This window comes from Cupressus sempervirens, chromosome 3, assembly GCF_028749045.1.
Source record: "Cupressus sempervirens isolate cs-2001-9-10 chromosome 3, ASM2874904v1, whole genome shotgun sequence".
NCBI classification, from domain to species: Eukaryota; Viridiplantae; Streptophyta; class Pinopsida; order Cupressales; family Cupressaceae; genus Cupressus; species Cupressus sempervirens.
The window spans coordinates 589,926,295-589,943,122 of record NC_143120.1 but is presented as its reverse complement, the minus strand read 5'-3'; positions in this window follow the sequence as shown (position 1 = coordinate 589,943,122).

The following is a 16,828-nucleotide window of genomic DNA, read 5'->3' as shown; positions in this document are numbered from 1 at the left end:
AACATGCATTAGTACTCAAGAGTTCTAACAAATCCACACATCTGATTTTGATATTCTAAAAATAGTTTAAATATAAAAATATAATAAAGAAAAAATTGATATTTTGTCTTTAAGTATTGTCTTTAATACCGCTAGTGTGTAGTAGTGAGGGAAACCTCTCTCATTGCCCAATGGCAGAGCTTTTTTGAAGGAATCGAGGTCACACAAATTGCCAAAGGCAGCATGCATATAAATCCTCTAAAGAAATTCTTTTATCCCTTATTAACACTTGGTGTTTCATTTTTCACTTGAAACTAATGTGATATGCTTCTCCCTTGGTGCTATTGTGTGAAACATTTATGACATAATAATTACTCTTTCAAATTTGTAATTCATCCGACTCAATTCATAAGACAGGCAAGATGAACCTCAAATTATTTTAAAATGCTCAGAAGTTTACATTGAGAGTTTCTCCCATTGTATAAGCCCCTCGGCTTAATAATATCCAACAATCATTGATGTAAATTGATAGTGGAGAAGACAAAGATAGATAACATGCATTAGAACTCAAGAGTTCTAACAAATCCACACATCTGATTTAGTAAAAAAATTTCAAGGAATGCCATTTTAAATTGGAAGCCATTCAATACACGTCGTCTCTGTCCATATGCAAGTTAATTATTATCAATCTTTTGTACAACAAAACTTATTTAACTGGATTAGCAAATAAAATGGTGAATATAAACACTTTAAAAAAGGAGACATGACTTTTAACTTTGAAAATTCATATTCTTTTATATTATCAAATTTAAATAAGGAGTAATGTAGAGAAATAAAAATAGCAAAACATAAAATATAGGAACATAACATATAAGAAGACAAAATAGGAAGGGGATGAAAATAGAAGATTTTTAAATTGAAAATGTAAAATAATATAAGTTATATAAAAGTGATAAGATGAAAGAAGATTAAAGAGATTAAAGTGTATATGTGTGTGTGTGTGTGTGTGTGTGTGTGTGTGTGTGTGTGTGTGCATGTGTGTGTGTGTGTGTGTGTGTGTGTGTGTGTGTGTGTGTGTGTGTATGTATGTATGTAGTTTCTCTTATTTCTTTTTTATCATTTTTCTTCTTTATAAAATATATCAGATTTTAAAAGTGATACAAAATCTGATATATAATAAGAGAAGCATTAATTGTGTGTGTGTGTGTGTGTGTGTGTGTGTGTGTGTGTGTGTGTGTGTGTGTGTGTGTGTGTTAGAATATGTTGGTTGGTTGAAGATGGCTTAAAATAAAAATAAAGAAGAGAATGGGTGCATAATGAAGTTAAAAGATCAATACAAATATAAGAAAAATAATTGTGAGCGAAAGATACCCATCATCAGTTCAGTAAGCAACATCATCAAGGTGGAAAATAAGTTTGTGTGTAATGAGATGATCCTCATGAAGGCAGCAATGGGGATTGGTGCTTTTAGTAGATCTATGCCTGCAAAGTGTGGGAGTTGGAGCTTGCAGTGAGTCGATGCTCATAAACATAGAGGTTGGAACCTCTAGTAGGTTGGAGCCTACAAAACATCATAAAAAAATAAGTTTATACAAAAAGTAACTATTTGATGTGATTTTCTCCTGCATTTGGTTTCCACATAAGCATTGTGTTATTGTGTTCATGTACCTAATTGTTTATTTTAATATTTGAAATTACTTGTGTGGATAAAAGTTTAAATTGCAAAAAATGTTATTATACTGATTCAGTGCCCTCTCAATACAATCGTGTGCTCTTCAAGCCCTTATTCTTATTTGTAATTAATAAATATACAAAGTGTACCAAAATTTAATCATTTAAAAGAGAGAGACTTCATGTGTTTTCAGATAGTAAAGAGAAACATAAATGAAGTTGCAATGTGTAGTTTGGATTCCTGATAATGTGAGGCCTCGCCCCGGCCCATCGTAGCATAGTGATACATTACTATTATTTTGATATTCACGACTCGAGATGTCGAGACATTATCTGATGCTTAGAACATACTATACTATTTCATGATGTGTGATGTTACATTTAGATATATTTGATGTTGTCATTTAATGTTTCATGTATATGTATGTTGATGAAATCAGTAATGTAGGATTGAGACTTTGATTTACGAGACTTTAAATGGTTAAGAATTAAGCAGGATGAAGAAACCCTTATTGATGTATGTTTCAATTTATATGGATTTCTTATACGTATACATATATGTACATGTGATTTTACAAGACTACTAATGTGTGCAATGAGTGTGCAGATATTTAGCCAAGAAACCCTACGGAGGAACATAACTGATCTCTTTGTGCTAATTTTGGAAACCTTGTTGTTCTTAATTCACGTATTGTCTTGTGAGATATATGTATGTATCTTCTTTGTTCAGTGAATGTTAATGTTCGTAATTATGTTCTTTTAGTGTCGCTTGACACTCGTAAAGTGTTTATGTGCTTCAGTGTGTTGTTTAGGGTTAGTTGTTTAACCTTTGGACCCAAGTTGGTTTAGTTGGTGTCGGTTTGCTAATTGGGTTCTTAATCGAGGTTAGTCATCCCTTAATCCAGATTAGTGTTTAATCTGCAATGTTAGAGTAGTTAGATGGTCCTATTTTATTCCTAGATTGTGTTTGGTTCTAAACCTTTTTCCTAAGGCTTTAAACATGATATAATTATACTCAAAGGGTATGGGTATGGGTTAGGGGTCTTTTCCAACCCCTAAGCCCCTTTTATTGACTTTTGAGGTCACCCAAAAAGTCTCTTTTTGCCTTTGTGCGAAAATTGATCATGGTTATCTTGAGTTACCTCACCTCATCTCCACTTAGGGTTTAACCATAGTGTAGGTTGAGTTAGGAGTTTCTAGAATTGCAAGTGGGTGGGGTAGTTATTGAGCCCTTGGGTGGGTGAGTTGGAGGCCTATTTAGAGGCCCTTCTTAGACTTGTGGAGTTGGTTACCCAATATCTACATTTAGAGAGGAGTTTTGAAGATTGAAGGAAGGAAGTGGAAACTCTACTCAAACTTGTTCTTTGCCATTACCTCTTTGTGAAGGTAGGAAATTATCATCTCCCTTATTCAGTTTTCATGTTTGTTTCATGCTCATGCTACCTTGTTGTTGTTTCAATGTTTGTATGTTTGTGGGTATGTTGGGAAGATTTGAAAACCATTTTATTTTGGAAGTTTTCCTTTCATGTTTATGTTTTCAATTTTTGAGATTTTTCTTGTATGGGGGTTATGGTATTACTCACCCTTGGAGAGGGAAGAAGTGACCAATTTTGGGAAAGGTTTGTTTAGTTGGACTCCAACCAGTGTAGAGTCTCTTCTCAGGATGAGAAGAGGGAGAAAGGGTAGGGTATTATGGGCCCCTACCCGTCAGCACAAACCTCGTACGAGTATGCCATTTTTAAATGGAAGAATAGAAGTTCTTGGTTAATAGCCCTGATTGGGCATCTGATTTGGTGTTGTGCTCGATTTCTCCTAGTTGGAAGAATCCACCTTTCCCTAGTGTTGATTCATTGTAGATCTTGTTGTGAAAACCTTGTATAAATATGCATGTTTTGAATTGTGCTTGGTCATGTTTTTGGTCACCTGATTGGATTCTGTTCCCTCCATGGTTCTTAAAATGTGTTGCAGAAATTGTTATGAATCCCTTGATGAGGGTCATGAAGAAAATCCAATTAAATTGTTGAAATTTGGGATTGATATCCTATTGTAAATTGTATTTTAAAGTTGTTGTAATTGGCAACGAAGCCAAATTTTCTTCCTGATTCTTTCCCAGTTGAGCCTTTGAATCAGGTTTGCCAATAAAATTGGTGTTGAGTAAAAAATAAAAATAAATTGTGTGTGTTTTTGCCCTCGTAGTTTTGGGCATGACAGATAAACCTCTGAATCCAACTGCATAAGTTTTTTAATTAATGTTAGTGACTTCATAATGAAAGAAGAAATCATTACTGTTAGGAAAAGATAAGGGTTTTTTAAATTTTACAATATCCATGCCTCGGGCCTTGGGAGCAACTATGTAACTTTAGATGATACGGTATGAAAAGGGTCTCGGACTACGCATGTCCTACTGAAATGCTTACAGAAGCTAAATAAATATCTCCCAAGAATGCATGGAATTAAATAACACCCACCAAAACAAAATGTAGTGCCTACCCTAGTTAGCATTTTTGTTATCATTGTCGAATTCTCTTAGGCTGATTTTATGCATTGATTAGTTTTAGAGATACTAGATTTGCAATATTATGATATTATCTCATGTCTTGGATTACAAATATATTTGTTATAATTGCTTAGTTGATTTCATTTCACATGATGTTAATGATGTCTTGATGATTCCTAATTAGTAAATGTGGTTTCTTTCATAAAAATGTTAACGTGATGTTTTTAATGATGATTATGTTTGTATTGATAGAGATGCATTATTATATGTACGCATTTGATATTAGACTTGTGATTTTTATGATACTTACCCCATACTTGCATGTGTATGGTGCGCATGTTTGTTTTATCTTTCTGTCTGACGTGTTTGATGTGGTTAAGGGAGGGAGTCATAGTCACCTGCTAGTCGGGATCTACACAATGAACCACTCCCCGCTATTGCCTGTTTAGTTTAGATATATTATAAACATGTGCATGCTCGTCTTTTATGTAGGATGCAGGTACTGGGCATCAACTTCCTTGAATTGCCAGGATGAGCGTGCCCAATTACAAATACTCAAATGGTGAGAATGAGAAGATAATGATCAGGTCTAATCCCAACCATAGCCTAAAATACTTGTCCTGCAAGGAGGACTCGTAATAGACTGCCTACCATTTTAAAAACCCATGAGTCTTTTGTGTGTATGTTGTTTTATGAGTCTTTGATGAATTTTCTATTAAATAAGTCTAATCAAAGGATTAAATTAATGATTTATTTTAATGAAAAATTATTATGACATTTTAATATTTAATTATATTTAATTAATTGAGGAATTAATTAAATAAAAAAAATTGCATTCGAAGATAAAAGTTATAAGAATAAATTTAGAACGTGATGATATTTATTTAATTTAATAATAATATATTTAGAGTTCATTTTTAAGTAAATGCTAAATATTATTGTTATGTAAGTTAATAAATATTTATCAAATTAAACATTAAAAAAAAAAATTAAAAAGTGAAAAGAAATTAAATTATGAAAAAGTTTTAAGTTCGCATGATGCGTGTATGAGATTAAAATATAGAAATTAATCAAAAGATAAAATATGTGAACTTAATAAAGATATTTTAAAGTGCGCATGAGATTTAAAAAGCCAATAAATTAATTTAAAGCAAAGTCAAGTGGAAACTTAAATAAAGTAATTTAATAATTCATTTGACATACATGAAAGGAATAATAAAATAATATCTTAATTAAAAAGAAAATTAATTGTGCGTGAAAGAATTAATTAAATTAAATAATTGTAATTTAGAAGTGGTGGTGACAGAAACCTTAAAAGGTAGTTCGATTCTATATTAGAGGGTTTTTGGGTCATTATTGCAAACACATGTTTTGGAGAGCAACTCGGAGGGTTTGGAGAAGAAAGGAATTTTTTGTGGCTTGAAGGATTTTGCTTAGGAATTTTCATCTAGTTGTCAGAGTTTAGCATCAGTATGAGGTAGGGTTTTGAAATTTCAAGAATGTATTTTCAATTGGAAAAGATCTGTTTGCTCTGTGTTTGATGGGTGCTTAAATCTTGTTTGACATTTTATTTATTTTGTCGGATATGTGAGAATAAATTTGATTCTTATTTATATTTACAGAAGTAAATCGTAGTTAAAGCTGGGAATGATTTGAGATTTAAAAAGAAATTTTAATTTGGTAATTCAGATGCTTTTCGATAATTCCCCTATTAGATTTAATGGCAATTGTTTATTAAAATAAAAAATTAAAAAAAATTATATTTCTATATATATATATATATATTATATTTAAAAAAAAATTATATTTCTATATATATATATATTATAATTAAAAAAAAATTGAGAGGGGAGCGTATTGGTTTTATTAAATTCTTTTTATATAAATTAATTTTTTTAAAAAAAATTATCCAAACTTTAAAAAATATATATAATAAATAAGTTTTATTTTTTATTTTTTAATAATAATTTTTTTTTGAATGGGGTGGGGATATACCCCCCCGTACCTGCTGATGGCATTAATGGCCACAACAACTGGTACTGCTGCTGTTGCAGGCAGCAGTACAATTGTTGCTACGTGCAGCAGAGTACCCTACTGTCATAGGTACCAGGTCGGCGAGCCTTTAAACATGCCTATATAATGATTTTGTTTAGTTTTTTTTTATAAAATTTTAATAATAATTTTTATAAATAGGTTCTATTTAATATTAAATTTAATTATTAATAATTTTATTTTAATTATAATTAAATTTAGAAAAAATTTAATTAATGAATTTGATTAAATAAATGTTATTAAAATTTATAATTTTTATAATTAATTAATAAGTATTGTCATTAATATTATTTAGTAAATAAATAATTAAATAATATTAAAATGGTTTTTGTTTAAAGATATGTATGTAGTAATTAATTTAGTTAAAGTCTTATTTAACTAAAGTTAATTAATAAAGGAAGATATTTGATTAAGTATTGAACTTATTTAAATTATTGATAATAATGACCTTAATAAATTGTGAAATTATTTTAGTTGGAAATCAATAGGTATTGTTTAATAATTTGAATAAATTAATACTATTTGATTATTTTGGAAAAATTGACCTAAAACAAATAGGTGTAACTTTGTAAATTATTTTTAAACAAAAGGGGGTTAGTTGTAAGGGTGAACTATAAGACTTTTTTTTTTAAGGTTGATTGACTTTAATAATGAGGGAAACTTTATATATTTGAGTCGAATAAACGAAAGGGTTATTGGGTGGAATAAACTGAGAACCTTATACACTTGAAAAGTACTTTGAAATGAAGATCAAAACCTCATATATAACTTAACCATGTGATTTTGAAAACAAACTAAAACATGTAATTGCACCTTGGTTCTATTCATTGTCTATGCTTTGGGGGTTGATTAGATGTTGACCAGTCTAGGATGTACACCACAGGCTTTGTGTGATTTCTTTTATATCATTTTTGTGGCTGGATCTCATGATGTGTCTTGTGATTCAAATTGAAAATTATATTTATGAGGTTTACTTTGTGGAGCATTTATGTGTACTTGGATGAGAGAACCATCTTATTTTCAGGTTTCCTGTTAAGGAACTACGTTTGATCATTATGGGTGTTGTGGTATGGGACACAACTGTGTTTTATGTTCTTAGGAGAGTTTGTCTAGGTACATCTCTTGGGAGTGGCTTGCAGTAGGGGTCCAGGACCCAAAGTGGTCAGTGCCAGGGTAACCTATTTTAAGTTATGTAATAAGTGATAATCTAGTAACTAATATTTTGAAGGAAAACACACTAAAAAGATAAGTTAGAGATATTTGATCCACCCATGCCTTGAGTGCTTGTATAGACTAAGGATGGGAATGGAATAACAGTATAACTGGTTGCCTCGTCTTCTTGAGAGGGGTTTCTAGTTCCACATATGTTACATTGAGGGTCCGGGGTTCAGAGTAACCAGTCCAGGGTAACTCAACACTTGAGGGTCCGAGGTCCATTGAGAGACCAGTCCAAGGTAACTCAAGTAGTTTGACCATGTGATGAAACTCCCTAGTATGTAGCCTGAGTCTCCTCTATAGATTTTGTGTACCTCTGGTGGTGTACTTATTGTTAGATGTGGTGTACTTATTGTTCTTATATACTTTCATTGATGATGATTGGTGATTCGTGGATGATGTACTTTTGACATGTGGTTCTTGACTTGAGGGAATATCTTTAGTTGACTATATCTTATGATCTTGGTATTCAATTTATACTTGGTTCATGTATGATGTTTGGTTATGTGGTGTCAGTATTGGATTGAGTGTTCTTACTTTTAGATTATTTTATCTTCTTGAGCAGTACGTGTTACCTTTGAGGTAGTTTTGGCTATTGGGAATTCCTTGCCTAGGAATGTTTTATGTTTGATTAGGCATATGAGGATTGTTTATTATCTTCCCTGCACAGTGGGAGTGGAAGCCTAACTAGGTAACCACACGGTCGGGAGGTAGTGTCTTCTTACCATTTGGGTTCCTCCTCACATTACCAGCTGTTGGATGTCCGTTATAGGAGATGTACCTTTATCATTCTTATTTCTTATCTCAGAGACTTTTTTTCAGTTGATGTACATATGTTATCATGTATTATGATGTATTGTATCTATTCTCACATACCCTGTGACACGTGTAGTGGATGTTATTAATTGGATGTACTTTCATTGTATTAGTTATACTTATGCTTTGCTTATGCGATTATGTATTTGGTATTTCTTATGATCATGAGACATTGTACTTGGAACTTAAACTAATTAATTTAAACTTCTTAAATGTGACTCAACGTAAAGGAACCCTTGAGGAATTGAAATTGTATTTGTAATTGCAAAGGTGTATTTGATGTGTATGATTATATTGCTTCCACATTAATGTTATCTTGATGTTGTTCAAACCTATAAAAACAAAAAGTTCAATAAACAATGTAACATGTTAGGTTTATTTCTCTTGGGTTCCCGAGCGGAGCGTTACACAAAATGTGTTAAGAGTATGTTACCAACATACACAGGATGGAAATGCAGTGCAAAACAAACACATACCAAGAATGTATGGTGAGGCGATATCCCTTTTGAATCTCTTTATCACATACTACCAAAATACAAGTACAAATCAATTCTGATGTTGAATTGAGAAATACACACCACCCCAATATGGAAGTGCCAAACCATCTTAGTCCTACACTTATTACAAAAGAAGTGAACACCCAAGCTCTTAGAAAACTGGATAGGAACTAAGATGCCCACTTCAGAATGTGTCACGTGCCACTAAATCCTGCCAATCTTCAATCATGCTGCCAACATTAAAGAATAAATTGTCTCAAATCAAAGGTTGAGACCCTTTCTTGTTTTCTCCAAGCCAAGGATTTGCTACTCATGCATCCAAATCTCCAAGCAACATCAATTTGTAATCTAGGTTCCCCTTTAAAACTATTGCAATTAGTTTAAATGCATGTTAAATCAGTGTACTCCATTTTCTAGAACAAATTCATTCTATTTTTGTGTTATTTTAGTTTTGACAAAACTGAAAATACTGTGCCAATGTATTTTTCTCTAGACCATTTTTCAGTTGGCATGGTTTAGTTCAATTGAAACCATTATTAATAAATTGGAACATTTTTTTGTTGGATATAGAACATAGGTTGAACTTTCTATACTTCACCAGATAAATGCAGGTGGAATGCTTGTAAATGTTTAGAGGTTGTTGAGTAGACAATTGGAAATCTGTGGCATTTAGTGTTAATTGTTTGAAGGGTTGAGAACATGCAAAACCATATATGGCTGGTAGAGTCGATTATGCAATTTGAGTTCAAGTGATAAAGATTTTCCCTTGGCTGCGACTTCTTTCCATTGTAGGTGTGCAATCAATTTATATGAGCAACAATTATTGCATATTTATTTCAATCAAAATTTTCAAACATATTCTAGTATATCACCGCAGGTGTAAATCAATCATGTTGATAAAATTCATTTCTTTATTTAATTTATGGTTGAAGCATTCATTATCATTTCTCATGATCTTTTGTTTTCTAGTTTGACTAATTGTGTGAAATCTATCTGACCCTTTGACCCAAAAGATCCAATAGAACCAAGATGTAAGCATTTTCCTCTTGAAACAATTATTCAACATTATGACTTATACAAGTTTCATCTGGCCTTCAACTTCCCTAAGAAATCTATGCATTCGTTTTTACCTTGGGCATGTTGGTGTGAAGTCCAACTGTCATGTCTGTTCATTTCACATTATTCTTATTTGTCTCTTCGTCTTCTCTTGAAGAACTAATGTATAAATGTAAGGGCAAAGCCCTGTGTATGTAAGCTGCAGTGACTCAATAAAAGATAGGCTCTGCTCTTTAGTCTGGACGTAGCCACATTTGTGGTATAAATCATGTGTCTCTTTCTCTATTTTTGTGATTTGGAGTTTATCTTTTAAACTTAACAATTGCTATCAAAACATGTAAGATCCTGGAGAGCAGACTACAAGAGTCCAAGGCAAGTAGAGGCTGTTAAAATGGAAGACTGCAAAGGAAGAATGGAGATGCAGAATTTGTGAAGATGATTCCCACCTAGCCTATGGTGGTCAAAACCTTTTTTGAGTATCCTCCTCTAGGGCATTTTGTTGTGAGAGACATGAGGCAGACGATTGTCGTTGGTGTGATCAAGAGTGTTGAGAAGAAGGAACCCATTGGTGCCAAGGTCACCAAGGCAATTGCCAAGAAGAAATGAAGTCTGGTGGACTGTACAGTGGAAGAGGCACAGTATAGTCATCTTTCATGGTTGTGTCTATCTTAGCCAATTGCACAAGATCTGTTGGTGAGGTGTTTTGTAGCTAGGCACATGCAAACTTGGGTCCTTGACAGACGATGGCTTTGCTGAAATAATGACCAAGGTGGACAGGCGGTCTGGAAAGGAGCTCGAGAAGGAACCCAAGTTTCTTAAGAATTGGAGAAAAGGATATTTTTGGTGTCAAACCTGTGACTATTGGGATTCCTTCAAAAGAGATGGATGAGAAGCACCCATATCCTTAGTTCAGTGTGCAATAGAGGGAGGCTACAGTGTTGGAGTAGGCACAAGGCCCTTAGCTTCTAAAATAAAGGTAGAAGTCTTAAAGGGATATAGTGTAGGCATATGTTGGTTTGGTCTTACTTTTTCAAGTTATGGAGAAATTGCAGCTTCAGTGTGATATTTGGTATCTTTTTATTTTTATTTTTGATACCATGGAAAATTCACTGTCATAGTGCAGTGAGAGTTTTAGCAAGGATTTTTTGTTGTCATGAGATGGTTTGGTTCATGTAATTGGAGATGATTGTTATTGTGCCATGGTGAGCTATTTAGAGCATTGACATGATAGAGGTTCTCTTGACAGGTTTTGCTCCTTAGAGCATTAGTGGTGGTTTGTGGAGATCAAGTTGTCACAAGGTTTTCCCAAGTTATGTAGACGTGCAGTGGGAGTTTTTGATAATTGAACTTGGTTAGTGCTCTTGGTATCGGGTACTTTGGCGGATTGACCATGGAGGTGCTCTTGAAAACTAAGAGGCTTGGGTGAGGCTACAGTTCTCTTGGTTTAGAGAACATTTGTTGAGATGGTTTCTCTTTGGAGGTTTCAGCATGAAGTCTGAACAACCTACACCTATGGATGGGTGCGAGTTCATTATAGACCTAGTGGAGATTGTTCTTGGAGAAGAGTCATTGAGACTTGGTGTATCTTGGAAGAGCATTCTCACTCCCCATGCTTGGTCTATTCGGCAAATGTATCTCCTTGTGCATTTAGGAGATGGTTGATATTATTCCTAATTTTTGGAATGTTTGGAGTTTGATATTCTTGTTTATATGAGCTTTCATTCATGGTGTTTGTGTGTTGTAAATGCTCTCATATGGGGAGGTAAAGGAGATCATACTTGACACAGCTAGGCACTTGATGGTGTTGGTAGAAGGATGATTTATGATTTGTGTTAGTGTTCCTTCCAAGAGTTTTTTGAGGTCATCTATTGTTGTTGTACTTTATTGTTTTTTAACAACAATACGTGGTCTTTTCATGAGGACTTGGAAGATGTCATTTTTGCAATAGGTTGGTTGCGGTTCGCATATCATCTCAAGTTAATACAATGCCTTTTATGTGCTGATTGGTAGATTGAGTCAACTTATAGTTGACATTGCTCATGCAATTTAAATTTCTCTATAATGGTCTTCTAGTTTTTTGCACATGAATGGTTTTTTGGTGTGTTTTGTTGGAAGATGGTATATTTGGTGAGTTATTGTATGGGCTGGTAATGTGGTTATAAATCTACTGATATTGTATGGATAGTTGGATGTGATTAGCGATTATCTGTGGGTTGCTATTTTGGCTATGAAGATTGTCTTTTGGCAATTGCTTACCATGGGATTGGTAAGGGAAAGCAAAGTTTAAGTGGGAGGATATTCAGATATGAGGTTGTAGCATGAGTTGAACTTCAAGTGGGAGATTGTTGGATGTGAAGTCCAACTGTCATGTTTGTTCATTTCACATTCTTCTTATTTGTCTCTTCGTCTTCTCTTGAAGAACTAATGTATAAATGTAAGGGCAAAGCCCTGTGTATGTAAGCTGCAGTGACTCAATAAAAGATAGGCTCTGCTCTTCAGTATGGACCTAGCCATATTTGTGGTATAAATCATGTGTCTCTTTCTCTATTTTTGTGATTTGGAGTTTATCTTTTAAACTTAATAGGGCACATACAAGTTGAATTATCATCAGTATTTTATATCGAGAACTTATCATTAGTATTTTATATGGGGAACTATTAATAAATTATACTAATCATAGGGAAAGTAACAATATGATCAAATTTAGTTTGCATTGCCAGCATAAGTCATGTGGTGCATGCATCATTTGGATTCATGAAGTTGAGGCATATTAATTCCAAGTGAAACTATTAGTATTATTTTTCAATTTGGCCTCGAACCAATTACAACCATTCCTTGCTAAAAGTGAAAAATCGAATACCAATTATAGCTCTTTTCCCTTATATAAATCGATAGGCAGTGTGGGTTATATATAGTATTATAGAGAAATGAAACATTTAATGATGGAATGGAAAATAGAATCTATGAATCATCTAGTGAACATATGTGATTGATAAATACACATTTCCTTAAACTAGTATGCTGCATCAACTCATTGTTAAAGTCCATATATAATTACATGCAAATTTGTTTACTTTTATATGTGAAATTGTGTGGATATTCGAGTAAGATAAATGTTATTGCTTTAGTTTGAAAATCATTGATTAAAATATAAACATTGACCTTGGATAGTTGTGAATGATACAACAAACATATAAATTTGAAAATAAATTGTGTTGAGGGCTTATGTTGGAAATGACTAATCATCTATAAAAAAATTCTTATAACATGATTTGGCTAATGAGTAGGCCTTTAAATTAGAGAAAAACATGCAAGCCAAATATATTTTATGTGATTTAAATGTTATAGGATGGGTGCACCTTGAGCATTAGTGATGCACAATTATTTTAGGAAGTTGATTGTTTCATGTGGAACATATGCTTTTCTTAAGAGATGTTTGTCTACTTTGGATTAGATATCTAGAAATATTGCACAAAGATATAACTAAGTATTGATAGTGTGGTCAATATTTAGATTTATTCTGACATGATTTTATTGATATGAACTATGAGTCACTAAGAAAGTGATTGTACTACCTTATGATTACAAGATGAAGTTTTGATTTTTGGGAAGAGTTTTCCTTAACTTGTGAGATGCTTTCCTGATGGACATATGAGAAGAAGACTATTGAGTTAAATTACTTTTCCTATGTAATTGATTGAAACATGTTATTTTCATTTGGCTATAAAAATGTGTGTTACTTGTCTTTGCAAAGATGGGTTTTGTCATACACATATGATAACCATGAATGGATGGAACCTTCTGATTGAATTGTAGGCAATGTGTTGCACAATTATATTACTCCCCTCTTAGTTTTTCTTGTTTAATCTTCCTCGATATCGGGCTGGGTATCTTTCATGTCAGGAAAGATTTCGGGGAAGCTTAATAGCTTCATGGTAGGGTGGTAAAACACTCGTACAATATTCTCACCCTTGTTTTCTTAAATAGGTTTTGGAGCCTTGGTCAAAATGATCAACATAATTGGTACATCTAGGTATTCTGGTAACTGAATTATGGTTTCTTTTAGACTTGAGAATATATGTATATGTATCATTTTTGTTAAATTTAATAATAATTAATCAACTACTTTTGACTGGTCAATATTCAATGACTTAATGACTCTCTTTGATTTCCACATTTGATGGATATTGGTGATGTGGCATTGGTTTTGAAGGGGAGGCCTTTACATATGGTATTAGAGCCAGGTTAGTACCACACTAGGGCCTAGAGTTCACTATGCAAGACACACAAGTGGAAGTCAACTAGCTTAATTTATGTTATATGAGTTTATGACATGGGTTGCATAGTGCGTCTTCTAGTTATGATTACTTTGACATAGAAGGATAAGATGCTCCTTATGTATGTCAAGATTTGGGTTGACATTGCATTCTTTTAAGGACTATCAAAATGGAAAGTTTATGGAATGACCAGTAATTTACGTACCTCATATGGTTATGATTATATTTTGATTTAAGTTATGTGATGGTATAATATGCATATTGTTGTATTATACTTAAAGTATTTATTTCTTTGCATGTGTGATGCAAGAAGGGTGTCAATTTCTATTAATTTTTGAGATAGTCAAATGATGGTTGACTTTTGCACTAGGCTATTCAAGTGCCTACCAAATCAAGACTTGGCTTGTAATAGAAAAGAAAAATGTATTTTATTGTGTAAATATCATGTGATGCACATGTGGTGCAATAAATATTTTTTTAATACCAAATTCATGTGCAGTAAATAGTATGACAAGTAGGAAGAACATGAATTTCATTGAAAAATGTGTGGTTATCAAGATAAATTGCATGTGATGCATGTGAAGTTTGGTTATGTTCTTAGCGGTCCTTGGACGCAAGGTGTCATTAAACATATACTCCATCTTAGTGATTAGTAAGAGTCATTGTGCCTTATGTGAATTGATTTTCATTGATTATGTTCAGTTTCATGAACTTTGATGTGATGAGGGGCTAGCTTGAAAATTTTCCTCATGACCACCTAGCCATTGATTTCTTATGTGACTTATTTAGTCTAAATATTTTTCACCTTTATTTTATTGGTTTTGTGCTGTCTTCTTGGACTTTAATTTTAGAATTGTGAATCTTGAGTTCAAGATGTCTTTTGATCTTGAGGTGGCTAGGGTGTGTACTTTTATGATGCTAATCTTATATTTTGAAGTGATGCCATCTATCATGTTCAGTGTGGAGCAATGATAGGATGTATAAGGGAGTATATTGTGGAGAACATGTCATTCTTCCTTTTGCATTTTTTTATTTTTTATTTTATTTTATTTTTGGAAAGTTTACCTTCTGGCGTGGGTGACAAATGTGGATAGACAGGGAGGGATACAAGTGATTCTTTCCCTTTTCACTCTACTTGCCAGTGTAATGGTAGTATTAAAATTTTTTTTTGGCCAAAGATATGTGCATATGTTTATTTGATATGATTGCCCATGTTTCATCTCCCTGCCACATCGATGATTATGGCTACTTGGACATATGTGCGAAGTAGTATGTTTCATGGCTGCACTAGATACCTCCTTCTTTTTGTATTATGTGAACATTGTCAGATTGGGAATTCTACATGTTAGGTAGGATCCCAAGGAAGTGTAAGGCTTCATGGGTGGGCAAGAAAGCACCTCAACCCTATTCTATGTGATGATTGTATGGCGTGAAGGCCATACATCACAGATTGTGCTTATATGTTGGTTAAGCACACTATGGTGATGAGATGGGCTTGAGGACCTAGGTCACAAAAATGATAAAAATTGGGATTACTAATCCTTGTGGGTGATTGGTGAGCATACCTAGATGACTTACTTAGTGGTGCAGATCATATGGTAGACAATATTTCACTTGTATGATGTGCTTAATGTTCCATGTTCGACATATAGGTTGATATTTTCTATGATGCTCATTGAGGTATGACACTTTAGATTGTACTTGATGTATTTATTAACTCCTGCATTTTGATGGATAGATGATGTGTAGGTCAACATCCTTGGGTACTTTCATGTGTTACATTCTTAAGTGGATAATTATTTGTCAACCCTTGATTATAGTTAATGAAATAGTTGTTGACTATTCAATTAGGGTTTTGCTTGCTTATTTCTATATTCTTGCAATTGATGATGTGGCAATTTCTTAGTAGGACATGGTTCTTACATACAATGAAATAAAGTTTGAAATGTTGGTCAACTTCTTGAATATATTCGTTTATGGCATATTCATGTGATGATATGTTGTATTTGACAATTTTTTTGATAATTTTATTATGAAATGTAATTATTAATGTACCTATCATTTCGACATGTAAGTTGGAAACTAGAATGAAGTTGCATAATTAATTGGAAGATATTTTATCTACATTTTGATTCAACTATGTGTAGTTGACTTTTAACTAACCTGACTTGACTTTTGGCCTATGTGACAAGTGTATGGAAATGAGGTCTTCCTATGAGAATGAAAAATGGTATGTATATACATTTCATTTTTATCTATTCCTAAAAATATTTTGCATTGGTGTTATGAATATGTGATGATCCACCATGCATGTCACTTCTACTTTATAGAAAGTCGTTGACTCATTTTATTTAGTCAACTTGGTCGATGAATGACGATCAACATTTTGGTCATTTTGAGATGTTTGTTTGGACTCCAAGTTGATATGTTGTTCAACGTAGACTTAGTAACATAGACTTACCTATTATGCACTCGACTTAGACCCTTTGGTCGACATGTGTGTTTGGGATTTGGTTTTATTATCTATTAATGTATAACTTTGAGCCAATGTTGCTTGACACATTTGACTTCGTGACTTTTTTTTATTCATCTTCTTATCATATTGGTTAAATATATGCTACTAATTTTGAGCTAAATGGTGCCTTTTGAGGTAAAATGTCAACTTCTACAAGAATTTAGATGCATAATGATAATTAAATGTTAATGAGTACATTGATGAAATTATATTTCATGACAAATCAAATGATGATGAATTAGATGTAATGTGA